The sequence below is a fragment of the Leuciscus leuciscus genome (assembly GCF_965113295.1).
Source record: "Leuciscus leuciscus genome assembly, chromosome: 17".
Lineage (NCBI taxonomy): Eukaryota > Metazoa > Chordata > Actinopteri > Cypriniformes > Leuciscidae > Leuciscus > Leuciscus leuciscus.
This window is the reverse complement of record NC_138741.1, coordinates 17,486,377-17,500,975: the sequence shown is the minus strand read 5'-3', so window position 1 is coordinate 17,500,975 and position 14,599 is coordinate 17,486,377. Positions and strand designations below refer to the sequence as shown.

The window sequence follows — 14,599 nt, the reverse complement described above, 5'->3', positions numbered from 1 at the left end:
TTACATGCTAATTTTCCATATTTTTACATTTTGATTATTTTGCCATCATCTAACGCTCACTTAAAGTTAATCTTTAAAAACACTAATAGTTTAATAACACTGTTAAATGTAATCTCTAGCAAATCTATCTATTTTTCATACTGTATATTATAATATTGTGATATCTAAATTCACTTTATTTTTATTTTTAAAATATGAACACAAAATAGAATTTCATTTTATGTGTTTTCTTTGAAATTTATTTAGACATAATAATAATAAATAATAAAGAATTTAATATCAAGAATTTATCGGCCATAACATGAAAATAATTATCAGCTTAAATCAGTAATCAATTACAAGCTGGTACTGAAATAATAGTATAACTATAATTTTATAAAAATGTTCTTGTTCCTCAATATAAGCAAGAACATCTGACATCTGAACATCTTCGCAAATTAAATGTCACAATTTTTTGTTAGTGGCCATGAAATAGAATGTTAAATATTTCTTGCCATGGTGTTTCTTTTTAAAGAAAATGTTCAGAACTTGAAAACTGTTTCTTTCACAATTTAAATTACATTTAGAATCTTTCATTCGAATCGACAGCCTGCATCTTCATTCACTGAGCCATAGAAAATGTGAATACACACATTAATAAATGAAAAAAAAAAATTAATTGTCTCTTCTAAAGTATCAATGCCGAGAAATACAATTGTGATTCATTGCTTAATCATTTGTATTGGCAGAGCCATAATTTATGAATTCATATCATCTTCATGCCTCTGGCCGGACTACTGTAAACTGCCCCCTTGGACACCAAATCTGGTCTAAATGCCTGTCTCCGTTCAGCTGTTTTTCCTTCATGTTCAGTGGCACAGATACAGGCTCCAACTCTTTCTCTCTTTCTCTCTTCCCTCAAAACGCCCCCTTTCCGAATGTTATCATGACACTCGACTTTAGGAAGTTGCCCATGTTTGGACTAGGATGGAAGCAATGTCACTTGTGGTTTGCTCTCAGAGGGGACGGTCACATTTAAGAACAAAAAGAAAGAGTGAGACATGTCTTGAGTGGGCATAAAATTATAGAGCTTTCTAAGAGAGAGAAAGATAGGAGGGGAGGAACCAAATCAAATTAAACGAGAACCAAAGATCCTGGCCACCATTCCTAGACTCCATCTCCAGGTTTTCATTGTGGCTGTGTTTCAGTAGATCAGTCAGAGCGTGTGTGGAGTGTGTGTGTGTGTGTGTGTGTGTGTGTGTGTCTCCTGCGTGGTGCTGCAGTAGAGAGCGCTTCGCTCAGCCAACTGCTACTTCTCCGTGGAGGGCATCGCATCCTCCCTGCCTTTTTTTTTTATTTTTCTGCACATTTTTTTAAAATCATGCTTGGAGTGCCTGAATGAAAGAGGACGGATCGAGGGGAAAGGACGACACTATGTGTGTGACAGAAGAGCCAAGCGTACTGCAGTGAGTCAAACAGAAAGAGTGAGAGCTCTCCACACCCATGACCGTGTGCCTGTCTGTGATCGAGTTGAACACAGCCAAACGGACTCATTCGTCACCTGACAGGTAGGCAGACGTGAGTCCCTTCATCTAATCTCACGTTCAGAAACCAGGACCTCCGAAACACTTGCGCTTGCTCAGAAGAGATAATCATTTGGAACAGGTTCGGGACTTGTAGGGTTGGTGGGCAGCTTGTTTGGGACGCTAGATGTTCAGAAACGGGACGTGTGGTGTGAATGACATTTATTTCAGCAGGAAGTGCTTCTTTTTTTGGTTCCCACAGGTTCCTGTCATACCCCCTTTGGTCTGAGTGTAGAATACTTGCACTTTCTGCCAGTCTTGAATGGGAAATTTTGATGCTTTTCGACTCGTGAGCCTATTCTGGGGCATTCTGGGAGTGGGTTTGGTGACTTTATATAAGCAGTTTTTGCTCGTGAAAGAGGGGCGTCCTCTACAGGGTCACGTAACAGACTCTGAGCCGTGGGTGAGGAGTTTATTCATAATATACTGGCTGCAAGACTTCATCCATGTGTGTGGGTGATTGGACTCAGGGAAGCACATCTTTGAGTTTATGTGTGTAAGTTTGTATAAATTAAGAGAGATATTTCATGAGCCGGTCTTTTTCTCCCATTACTGACACATTAAGTGGATCTATGCTAATAACCAGAGATGAACCTCACTCAAACGGGACTTTTATTGTATGTGTGTGTGCCTGTTTGTGTGTGTGTGTATGTGTGCTCCTGGCTATTGCCCTCAGAGAATTTACTGCACTTTCTGTCAATGTCCTAGCATATATATCAGCAGAGAGACAGAGAGGGAATGAAAGAGGAATCACTGCAGGTCTAAACACTTGCTCCTGCAGTGCATTCCCCCTCCTCTCCTCTCTCTTTAGGTGTCACACACACACTCACGCACCCACACACACATATATACACGCTCTGTATTCTCTGTAGTTCTGTCACTCAAACATAGATATGAGGACTGGGGAATTCAAACTTGTTTCAGTGAGAGTTGTCATATATTTGATCAAGTGGCAAAGACAGATCAATGTTTTCATTCCTGGATTACTCTGAACTGCAGTGTGTGTGTGTGTGTGTGTGTTTATAGTGATTATAGATTATTATAATATGGGGCTGTTGAATGCTTGAATCTGATTGGTTGACAAATGTTTTAAGGTGTGCAATTCTTTTTAAGGAAACGCACAGCTAAAGTAGGCAGGTCTTGACCGTATAACAGTTCCATATCACTTTTACCAAAGGCCTTTAAAGCCAACAAAAGCAAAAGAACCTCCTAAAATAGGGTATGAAATTTTCTTTGTGTTGTTTTCCAGTAAAAAAGTTTTGAAATCAAGAAAAACTTACTTTATTTAAAATTGTATTCTTTACATTTTTTATTATCTTACATTTTAAAATTACTCTTTAAAATTATTTTTTATTATTTAATTATTATTTTCTTTTTTGTTTGTTTTTGTTTTTGTTTTCTGCATTTAGTGAGCTAAAACAAGTAAGAAAAATATACTTAAATATATTAATACAATTATTATTCTAATAATCTTTGAAAACAAGTATCATCCAAGTTTCTTACACAAATTGTCATATTTTTAAACAGTTTTATCTTATTTTAAAGATGTTTAGCTAGTTATTTTTACTGGAAAACAATACAAAAATAGACTGATTAGGAAAACAAATATTTTGGTCTCACGATTTAAATACACCACTTCCACACGCTGTTTTGATGTTACCAATGTATTTAGTATACATTACAATATATATTTAGTTGTATATTTAGTAGGCTACCTAATGGCTATTAGCAGACCTTGTATACAAAATTGTCATCATATGTACACACACCCACACACACACACACACACACACACACACACACACGCACACACGTTGGGTTTCCGTGTTTTATGGGGTCATTCCATAGACATAATGATTTTTATACTGTACAAACTGTATATTCTATCCCCTAAACCTACTCATCACAGAAAACTTTCACCATTTTTACATTTTCAAATAAGTATAATTTAATACGTTTATTAATCCATTTCCGTCATGGGTACCATTGGCTGGCCGCCACAATGTAGGTGATTTCAGGTTTTACTATCCTTGTGGTAAATAGTGAATCTACCACCACAATGTAGGTTAAACAAACACACACACACACACACACACACACACACACACACACACACACACACACACACACACACACACACACACACACACACACACACACACACACACACACACACACACACACACACACACACACACACACACACACACACACACACACACACACACACACACACACACACACACACACACACACACACACACACACATAGTGTTTGTTCCCTGTCACATCCCAGTGTCCTCGAGCACATCATTATTAATGGATAAGTGTGTCTCACTCTCAGTGATGTGTCACACATCTCTAAATGAATATACATTTTTCATACTGTACAGTATAATGTTGGAATTGCTAAATTGACTTGTGGCATTTACGGTTTATTTTATTTTTAATGTTTTATTTTTAATTCATTTAGACAAAATACAGTTTTAATATCGTTCATTTACCATTTATCAGCCATAGCATGAAAATAAGAATTGGCTTATTGGTTTTGACCAGAATTGTAGTATTTGTGCATCTCTTGAATAATTACATTTAATTGTACAGAATTAAAATAAAGTTAGGATTAGTCTCTTTATGAAACTTTATGGTACTTTTTTTGCCCTTTTGGAACTCAACGGCTCAATTTCCCATTCACTTTCGTAGCAATGAGTGGCAAGTACATTCATCAACATTTTTCCTTTTACGCTCCACAGAAAAAAAGAAAGTCAAACAGGTTTGGAATGACATGAGGGTGAGTAAATGATGACAGAATGTTCATTTTTGGCTGAACTATCCCTTTAAAATCAAACGTCTAAGACAACAGAAGCACAGCAGGACGCTTTGATGGTGTAAAAGAAATACGCTCAAACACGCTCAGACTCCCGCAGACTTCTTCTACAGAAATGGTGAGAGGAGGAAGAGACTTTGACCAAAAGCAGGTGATGAGTCGAAGTTCTGACGCACACGAGAGCTGTGGGAACAGAATGTTATCTGAGAAAGCTCTTTTCGAGGCTCCGTTTAAAACACTCTTAGAATTGATGGAATCTGCCTCCTCAAGGACGTCACTCTACTGTAACTGTGCTGCGAGAAAGTGAGTTAAACTGTGAATAGCGCGAGAAAAAGAAAGAGACGGCTTGAAAGCGCGCGCAAAAGAGAGGAAGAGGGGATAGGTTAGGACAGGTCTGTCCCCCACAATGACTCAGAGATGAGAGGAATCGGGTAATCAGTTCTGTTCCTCTCAGAAATGGAAAAACACATCTCAGTTTCTTACTCTCTCTCTCTAGCGAAGATTACATTCCTGTTATTTGACGGTGCTACACAGGGCTGTGCTGCTCTTGTTGCCATGGAGATGTAGCTAGGCAGCAGAGTCTGCGATTCTCGCATGGTTCTGCATACGTGCCGAGCCGCGATGCTACTTCTTAGGACTTACCGCATACTGGTGTGTGGGTGTGTGCATGAACGGGGCAGAAGAGTGTGTTTCTCTAGATGCATGTGTGTGTGTATCAGCATGTGCTGTATGTGCATCTGAGAGATGCTGCAAGCCAAACTCTTTCTCTTCCATGCAGAGAGAAGAGGAGGTGACAGAGAGACAGAACGAAAGAGTGGGTGGGAAAGTCACACATCCTTGCGCGCATTGGAGAAGAGAGGGAGAGAGATGTGTGTGGGTGGGTGTGTGTGTGTGTGTGTGTGTGTGTGTGCAGAGACAGGAGCTTGTTTTTCTGTGTATAATCTCTCGGTCCTACGGGGCGACTAATGATGCAGGAAAATCTCTCATTCACCCTTGAGCATTAGCATAGCATTAGCTTGAAAACACTTTGACATGACCTCGCATTTCTTTTCACCCGGAAAGAAAATATTAAATAAAAAAGTAAAATACATTTTAAACTAGCAGGATGTTCCTGATTATGTAATGCCACGATGAATGCAGGTTATATTAAGTAAAAAATATTAATAGATAATATGTGATGCGCTCCATCTAAACGAGTCGTAAGTCGCAATGGGCCGTTTTTAGACACTTTTTTTTTTTTTTTTTAAGCTTTCAAACTTCAGTGAAGAGCATATCGCTAAAATTGTTAATATAATGATACATACAGTGTATGCACTTAATAATAAGTTAAATATAATGCATTTGACATAGACATAGTTATTTAATATTTACTATAATTCAAAAGTTTGGGGTCAATATTTTTTTTTTATTAATTGTAGCAGCAAAGTTACATTAAATAGATTTTTTTTTTCATTGTTAGAAAAGATTTCTAGTTCAGATAATTGCTGTTCTTATGAACTTTCTATTCCTCAAATAATCTTATTTCACGGTTTCCAAAAAATATTAAGCAGCTCTACTATTTTCACCATTGATAACAATAAGAAATGTTTCTTGAGCAGCAAATCAGCATATTAGAATGATTTCTGAAGGATCATGTGACACTGAAGACTGGAGTAATGATGCTGAAAATTCAGCTTTGCCATTATACATTTTTATACAAATAAATGGATCCTTGTTAGGTATCAGAGAGTATTAGAGACTTTCAAAAACATTAACAAATATTAACGCCCCCAAACCTTTGAACGGTAGCGCATATTTGAATAAATGTAATCCTGTCGTAGAAAATATGTCAAACAAATGAAATGTGTTTGAAATCAAGTTTTCATGGCAGTTTCCATTTAAATGATTGTATCTCGAGTCGACAAAAGAAACATAATAATTATGCCATTAGAAAACAGTGACTTTAGTTCATAAAACATGATAGATGGCTTTGGCCTCTACTGTTTTATTTTTCAGACTCTCATTGCTGCCCACCCTGAGGACCAAAGGGATATTCTCTGGCACTTATACGCCCCCCCACACTCTCTTCACCCTCTCACTGGCACACTGTGAATCCACCAGACAGCACCCAGAGAGTAAAGGATGATGGGGCACTGATGAGGGCATGCAGTGTAGTTTAGAGGAAGTTACTTTGTTGAATGTAGCAAAAATGCCATCAGCAGAACTTCAGAATCAGTATGGATTTGGGGGCTTATTTGCCCTACATTTTGTTTGTTCATGACAGAAGCACGGCTGTCGGAAAATCACTGAACTTAACATGCTGTGATATATATATTCTGATGTATTCGGAGTGCTTTTTCGACTCTCAAATGAATCTGTGTAAGAGCTCTTATTATTTTGAGTTTTTCTCTCTCTCTCTCTCTCTCACGACTCGATATTATATGCTGCTGTTGTAATTGTATAAATAGATAAAGCACATAGGTGACTGCTTTTATCCTCAGAAAGACCTTTCAGTCATTAAAACAAGCAAGCATAATACATTGTGATGTATTTCAGCTGATGCTAAAGAGCCTTTTAATCAATTTTTAGTCTAGCTTTTTGGTCATCTATGTACTAGTGTACTTCACATATTGGTATACACATTTAAAATGTACAATATTTCTGTTCCAGGAAAGAAGACCAAATAATATTGGTCACACATCCAGCACACACAGCATCTGTTTATCATCCATCCATCCATCCATCCATCCATCCATCCATCCATCCATCCATCCATCCATCCATCCATCCATCCATCCATCCATCCATCCATCCATCCATCCATCCATCCATCCATCCATCCATCCATCCATCCATCCATCCATCCATCCATCCATCCATCCATCCATCCATCCATCCATCCATCCATCCATCCATCCATCCATCCATCCATCCATAAACAAAACATTTTAAAGCCAACATTCAAGGTTAGTCCTGATAAACTTTGCTTTTCTTATTAAAAATGAGATTTTTAATTTCAAATTGTAAAGATTTTGGAAGTTTTCATTTCCATTCTACTTCCTTACATTCAAATTCCAGTCCTTTTTGCTACCTCAGTTAAAATTAAGGATGCAACATTTCTGAGCAGATGCAATATCCAATTATTCAGAAAGATATCTACTAATCTATACAGATATTTTGGTAGTAATATCTTGCTTTTGTGCTGTATGAATTATTTTTCATTTAAATTTTTGAATGCTATTTTACCATTAGCTATTGAATTTGCAATGCTTGCGCTTTAGACGATAACAATTTCTGAAAATATTACGGTTTACGGTATTACACACAATTTGATTCAATATTGTTTCTTTTTTAAACAACGTTAATAATCTCTCTAGTGTTTTTTTATAGTTAACTAACTAACTAACAAACTTTAAACACTTGATACCTTTCTTGAGGTAAATGTAACATTAAGTGACATGTACATAAGCTGTTTTATTAATGTCTTTTCATGACTGAAACACTGATTGAGTGATAACATGAGAGAGATATTTTTGTTGTACTGTATCTTTCTGATACTGATTATTGGTCGATACATCTGTGCATCCCTAGTTTAAATTAAATTCAAATTCAGGAATTGTATTGGAATTTAAAAAGATTTCTCAGTTCAATTCAGAATAGTATTTTTATTCTTAATTTCTGTTATGAAAATACCTCTCATTTGATGTATCATCCCAACTTCTTGTTTCAATAGGAAATACATCAACAAATTAAGGAAATCTGTGCTTGTCAATCGATTTCATGGGGTTTAACAAGCTCTGAGCTTAACGAGTTGATAATATACCAATTATCTGACCGTTAGCCCGCTGGCTTAGAATGCTACACTTAAATTGTTGTAATTACAGTTCACTAAAGACCGTTTTTTTTTTAATGATCTGGAGTCCATTAATAGCACACAGTATTTGGGCATACCGATGGATATAATGGTAACACTTTACACATCTTATTACACGTTACATGTAGTAGCTGTAGTAATATCAAAATCTTATGCATAATCATATGCAACTAACCTTTAACCAAACCCTAATCCTAACCCTAAAATAAGTACATATAGTTAATTACAGTATAATTACTCAGTACTTAAATGTATAATTTTACTGTAACACAGACACTTTAAAATAAAGTGTAACCGATACAACATATTTAATGGTGGAGGCCCTAACATATGTTTTATTAAGAGATACCACGCAATTGTTAGTTGAAAATCTATTTACAGTAGATAAAAAATGTTCATGGCCCCAAAGGACTCCAAACGGTCTTTAACACACAGACACTGGCTGATAATATATAAAACTTGTGAGACATATTGAAAGTGGAGTAAAACACCATATCAATAGAAGCACTGTCAAAGCAATCGATGTGGCTGTAATGGTCTTGGCCATATACTGGTAATCTGACCCTAGCCATATTGGAACCTGAGCTGCATTTTAGACCACAGTAATATACACTTCCTCCAGTATACTGAAGTGTTCAGGCACGAAAGATTGCTGTTTGACACCTCAAGAGTAAGAATAAAGTAAATGCCATCTCCCTCTCATAGTTTTTCCTGAAAATGTTCTTTGTCAAATTTAGAGTCTGGTTGTAATACAGTTTCTCTTCTGTCAGTGTAAACGCAGGCAGCAAGAAAATAGTTATTTGACATGCTTCAGAGCAAGAAAGAAAATTGTCCCACACAGTTTTGCAGACAATCATATTAGTGTGTTCATAAGTGAATCGTACATTGTTGACTACTATTTTGAAGTGATGTGTGGAGAACGGAATTGAAATGAGTAAACAAGATGGAAGAAGCTCGCTACTCCTGTCTCATGTGCTTTTTAGTGCTTATTAACTTCTGACAGATACTGCAAATTGGCATCGAGGATTAGGCATTTTTTGGTCACAAAGATAACCGTTGCTAACCTGCTTTGTCCTGGTGAGCCTGCTATGCCGTTTCATTTATTTGAAAATATTTGAAAATATTTTATTGATGCTACAGGACATGCCTGGACGAAAGATGGCGAGCTGTACTGCTTTTCTGCCTTGGCACAGAGACAACAGATTTTCTACTCATTGCCTAACATGGGTACGACGTATAAGGATGCATTGAATTCCTACTCCGTGCCAAAAGCTAACATAGTAACAAAAGCTAACAATCAGCTCCTGTTAGAGCAGCAGCATAGAAGAGAAAAGAAAAGGAAAACATAACAGAAAAAAACAAAAACACATAACTGCCCACAAAACAGTACAAAATACATCACAGGACGTAACCGTTAGTATCGTTTTTAGTTTTTTCCACCTTCCATAACCGCTTTCATGCGCCTCACGAGACCATTTTACAGCACGCTGTAGCTTTGCGAGAGCTTGTTGTTTCATGTGAATTCGCTGCCAATACTGATGAAATGATTTGCAATCAGTTAGTAGAGAACGCGCTTAGTCCACTAATACGTGAAAGACTTTTACTAGAAACTGATCTCACACTGGACAGAGCTGTTACGATAGCAAGCCAGATTGAATCTGCTACCGCTTGAATCTGCAAAGGCTTGTGATCTATTCAAAAACCCAAATTCCAATGGCTGGATGTTTGTCAGCGAACGTTTCCCTACATGACCACTAAGTTCCTGCGATGTTCTTCATCGTGGACAAAGGGACACGACTCATGGGGAGGGATCTAATATCTGCACTGCATGTGAGGACTGAAAACAATCAAGTCCTATCTCCTAATTTTCTTCCTGTGCTTGCTTCTCCTGTGCCAATCTTTCAGTTCACTGACCTCACGTGACCTCACAGCCTTTATTACTCATGGCGGACTGTTCCATTTTTCCGTGTTCCTTACAGATTCATTCTCTCTGCTTCATTGCCTGCGGCATTTCAGAAGATGATGATCATCATCCTGACTGGCTTGTCAGGGGTTGAAAATTACCTGGACGACATTATCATCGTCTGACATGACATATCATGCATGAAACAGCACTTCAAGCGGTCTTACTACGACTAAAAGCTGCTGGCTTGCAGCTCAATGAAGACAAGTGTCACTTTATGTGACAAACCAACCTGTTGTTCTTAAGTCATACTGTTTCAGCGGAGGATCTTCAAAGGCTATTTAAAATGCCCCTGCTGTTTATCTGTCAGGTTTGCCCTTACCTGCTTCTCCTGCAGATAATGCTGTAGCTCCAGTTCCTGTTGATGAGGAGTCTGTTGCTTTTCTATCTGCTGCCTGTAATTCTCTGTCTTCTGCTGATGCTACATGTGCTTCTTGTCCTGCTCTAACCAAACTTTGTACACAGATTTCTAATGGTTGGCCTCCTTCACCCAAGGGACTGGACGTTGAGATGTTGCCATGCTATAAACTGCGACTAGAACTGTCTGCGAAGGACAACTTTATCGTCCGAGGCTCATGGCTGGTTGCACTTGCTGCTCTTCAATCTGTGCTGGTCTCCATGTGCACGAAGGACATCAGGGAGAGGTGAGAACCAAACCACGCCTTTGTGATCTCTATCGGAGGCCAGTGATGGATACTCAGGTTCTTGATGTTGTACGTTCCTCTCTTTACTACCCTACATCTAATGGTGCTGTAGAGAGGTTCAACTCTGTGCTCAAGCACACTGTCCAAATGGCCATCCAGCAACAAAAGCCATGGAAACCTGTGGTAACTAACTTTTTGCAGGTGTACTGTGCCACTCCACATGCTGCAACTGGTACTTCACCCTTTCAGCTCCTGTATGGCAGGCAAATGTGCACAAGGCTGACTATTTTGCCATCTGCTCCTGTGCACCCGCCAACTGACATGACTGTTTGCCGAAGGGTTACGCAGCTGCAACACAAAATGAACAAATACACCGATGCCAAGCGCACTGCTCGCACTCTTTGTTTCCATGAGGGGGATAAAGTGAGGGTATGGAAACCGTTGCATGTTCCTAAGTGACACAGATAGTTTACTGATCTTTTTCCGGGTTGCCAAAAGACTGAGTGTGGGTACATGCATTCTTAGTGATGGAAAGACATGGAATGCTTTCCATCTCACTGCGTTTTCATGCACACCAACAACTCCGGCTGAGAACACTGCTCACTACACATTAGTTTTATCAGATTTATTAAAGACAGATACACTGTACCGATTCTTTCCGAAAACAGCCGAGCTCCTGGAGGCTTGCTGTAGGCGGAGCTAAAGAGTCACACACTATCCCTGGATAACTTTTGATTCACTATACGTTCGTGTTGTTTACATTATATGCACTTACGTGCCAATTGCCAACAAAACACAGACATTTGACGTTACTTACCGTCTGCAATTCCGACTCATGACCGTGACCTTTTATCGCTCCATCTTTCAGTTTCAAATGATCTGCAAATCCACACTTGCACAACTCCATTGCTGCCCTGGAAAAACTAACTGTATCCACTGTTCCCCTAATGCTGGGTTCTTTGGGAAGCCGAACAAGGTTATCTTTCCCTCACAACCAAAAACACACTGATTTCGTGGTCTAAAAACAAAAGGACAGCGCTGCCGACGGCTTCCGTAACCCGAACAAAGCACGTTCGGCTCTAACACTCTCTCTCCTCTCCACCTATATGTGGTGTGAGGTGAGCGCACTGGCGCCGTTGTACTGTGGCTACCGTCGCATCATCCAAGTGGATGCTGCACACTGGTGGTGGTTGAGGAGAGATCCCCTGACATGATTGTACAGTGCTTTGGGTATACAGGAGTACATATGAAAGCGATGTATATAAATGCCTCATTCATTCATTCATTCATTCTAGTGACTCTTGCTCTCGCTCTGGTTGATGTGTGCATGTGCTCTTCCAGGGGAAGTGCCCAAACAAGGAATTCCACCCTTTAAGACGTCATACAGGGCCATACTCGGGGGAAAAAACGTTCCGAAACTTATATGAATCCTGAAGGAGTGTATTTGGCTCTTTAAATAAGTCATAATGCATGAAATAGCATTATACATCCCCTTTAAAAGAGGGGAAAATGTTGTATTCGTAAGTGAATTGTACATTTTTGACTACTATTTTGAAGTAGGCTATTGTGTGGTGTTAGATGCATGGAGTGAAATGAGTAAACAAGATGGATGAAGTTCGCTACTCCTGTCTCTTGTGCTTTATTGCTGTTTACTAACTCCTGACAGACACCACACATATCCTTTATCCAATAAAGGCTGCAGGAGCCCAACTAAACTGAGGTATAGTCCTTTTTTTAAATTAGTCAAACTGACAAATCTATTTTGCTTAAATATTTACGTAGTTTTCCCGCACATTGGGGGATATTTTGGTCTTTCTCTGTAATTACCGCTTTTCCCAAGGCAGTTATTCTCATGACTAATTATTCTGTTCTCGCATGTCATCTGTCTCAGGGCATCTAAAATTTGATTCTGCTCTGATTTGTTTTTCAGAGACAACACATGCCTCAACAGCTACGATAGATTTACTCTCACTGGGTCTCATTCACTAAATGTGCATATGAGTGTATTTTTGCGGAAGACCTTGTGCGAATGCTGTCAGAATCATGACTCATCTGTAAGTTTGCACTTTACTTAACATTTAAGTTACAAGTACTTTATTAAGTTTTCCCTATAACTTGCACTTTATTTTGAAGGGATTTGAATAATAAATCTTGAAGAAATTTAATTTGTAATATTATTTCACAATATTACTCTTTTTAAAATTATTCTTAAAATTAAATTAAGCTCACGCTTGGTGAGCGTGAGACTTTTGATCTTACCTCTTATCAACCCCTAAAATGTAGAGCCAGCCAACTAAAACCGCAAACAATTTAATTTAATGTATTTAGCAGAAATATATGCTATTATAATGACACATTTTTTTTTTTTTTTTACTGAATAATTAAGTGACTCTACAATATATCTTTTCTCAAAAATGATGTCCTTTACAGCTCAATCTGGGATGGGACAGCGCTCACTTGTACTCCAGGCATATGTAAAGAGTGTTCGCTGGGGCACGGAGTGTAAAGATTTTATTTTAAGAGTGATGAATGACTGTACAGGTTGTGCTGAAAGCTCTTATGGGCAGATATAGAAGAATTTGGCCACGTATTATGCAAATTAACCACAGCCGCGTGCTCCATCATTTAGAATAATTCGGGTTAATCAACATTTGAATAAATCTATGTGTATTATCAATACATTTGTGTGATTTATGTGTATACACTCCTGTTCTAGTATACATTTTGTGTGAGAACCGTTTCTGTGCACATAAACATGAAATGTTTTGTTTTATTTTTTATTACAGTTATTGAGAACTGCTGTCTCTTTCTTAATCCAGGCACGCTATGACAGTTTACAAATTCGTCTTCATCTGAGAAGTCATCATCCTCATCCCAGTTATTATCGTCACACACAGACACTTTTGAACCAGTGTTATGTATTTGTGAGCTAAGAGTTTAACAGCATAAATATATAAATGTATCTCCTTGTGAAAGTCAGGAGGACAAGCAAGTTGGCTCGCATTCTGGCATCTCACTCCGAGCTCCCCTCACTGAGATAGTTTGTGACGGCTGCCAGATGCATGCTGGGAAATAAGAGGCTGAGTGGTTTGCCGCGTGGGGCAGCAGCAGCACAGTGAGAGCCACATGGCCATGTTTATGAAACAGGCAAATACTAACGGACGCAGAGAAGCAGCAGCTTGCAGCCTTCCAGAGAGCACATACACACCCACACAGTTACGCTGAAGACTGATAAATTGAGACATTTATTAGGGCTCTGGGGCTGTGCTGGATGACAGCTTTCTGTTGACCTTGCAAGGGCCAAATAGATCATGTTAGATCCTCGGGAATGCATGATAGAGTGATTAACTCTTTAGTTTAGTGCATGTGTCATTTGTAACACTGCTGATTATGCCAATAAATCAGCCTGAGCTGTTCAGAAATGCTTCAGTTCAGATAAGGTTTCAGCTAACGGTTGACGGTGTCTTGGATGCTAGTGGATTGAAGTCATTTCTGATTATCAAATCAAGCTTATTTTGACCTCTTTTCAGATGCTGATTTTATTGATGTGTGTGTGACCCGGCTGTGGGCCGTTCTGTCTTCTGGATGGTTGTGTGACTCTAGGGAAAAGTTTGCACTGGTAACAGGCACAATAGGATGTTGATATAATCTGACACGCTTCTCCTCCATGTCCCTTCAAATGAGGGGGAAAAATATCTCACTGCTTTCAGCTCTGTTGAAGATAAACGTGTCACAACTTAAGGAAGTTCT

The 14,599-nt window shown here is 38.6% G+C and overlaps 1 protein-coding gene across 3 annotated transcripts in view; it reads left to right on the top strand.

Annotated features, from left to right (window-relative positions):
• The window catches only part of dlgap2a (discs, large homolog-associated protein 2a), a 156,809-nt gene that overhangs the window by 42,756 nt on the left and 99,454 nt on the right, over positions 1–14,599 (top strand). For 2 of the 3 annotated variants that reach the window (XM_082143084.1, XM_082143083.1), the window contains exon 1: positions 1,273–1,547. The exons of the other annotated variant lie outside the window; for it this stretch is intronic. The gene's annotated coding sequence lies outside the window, so the exon portion shown is untranslated. Of the gene's footprint in view, positions 1–1,272; positions 1,548–14,599 lie in introns of those variants that run through there. 3 annotated transcript variants of the gene reach the window in all.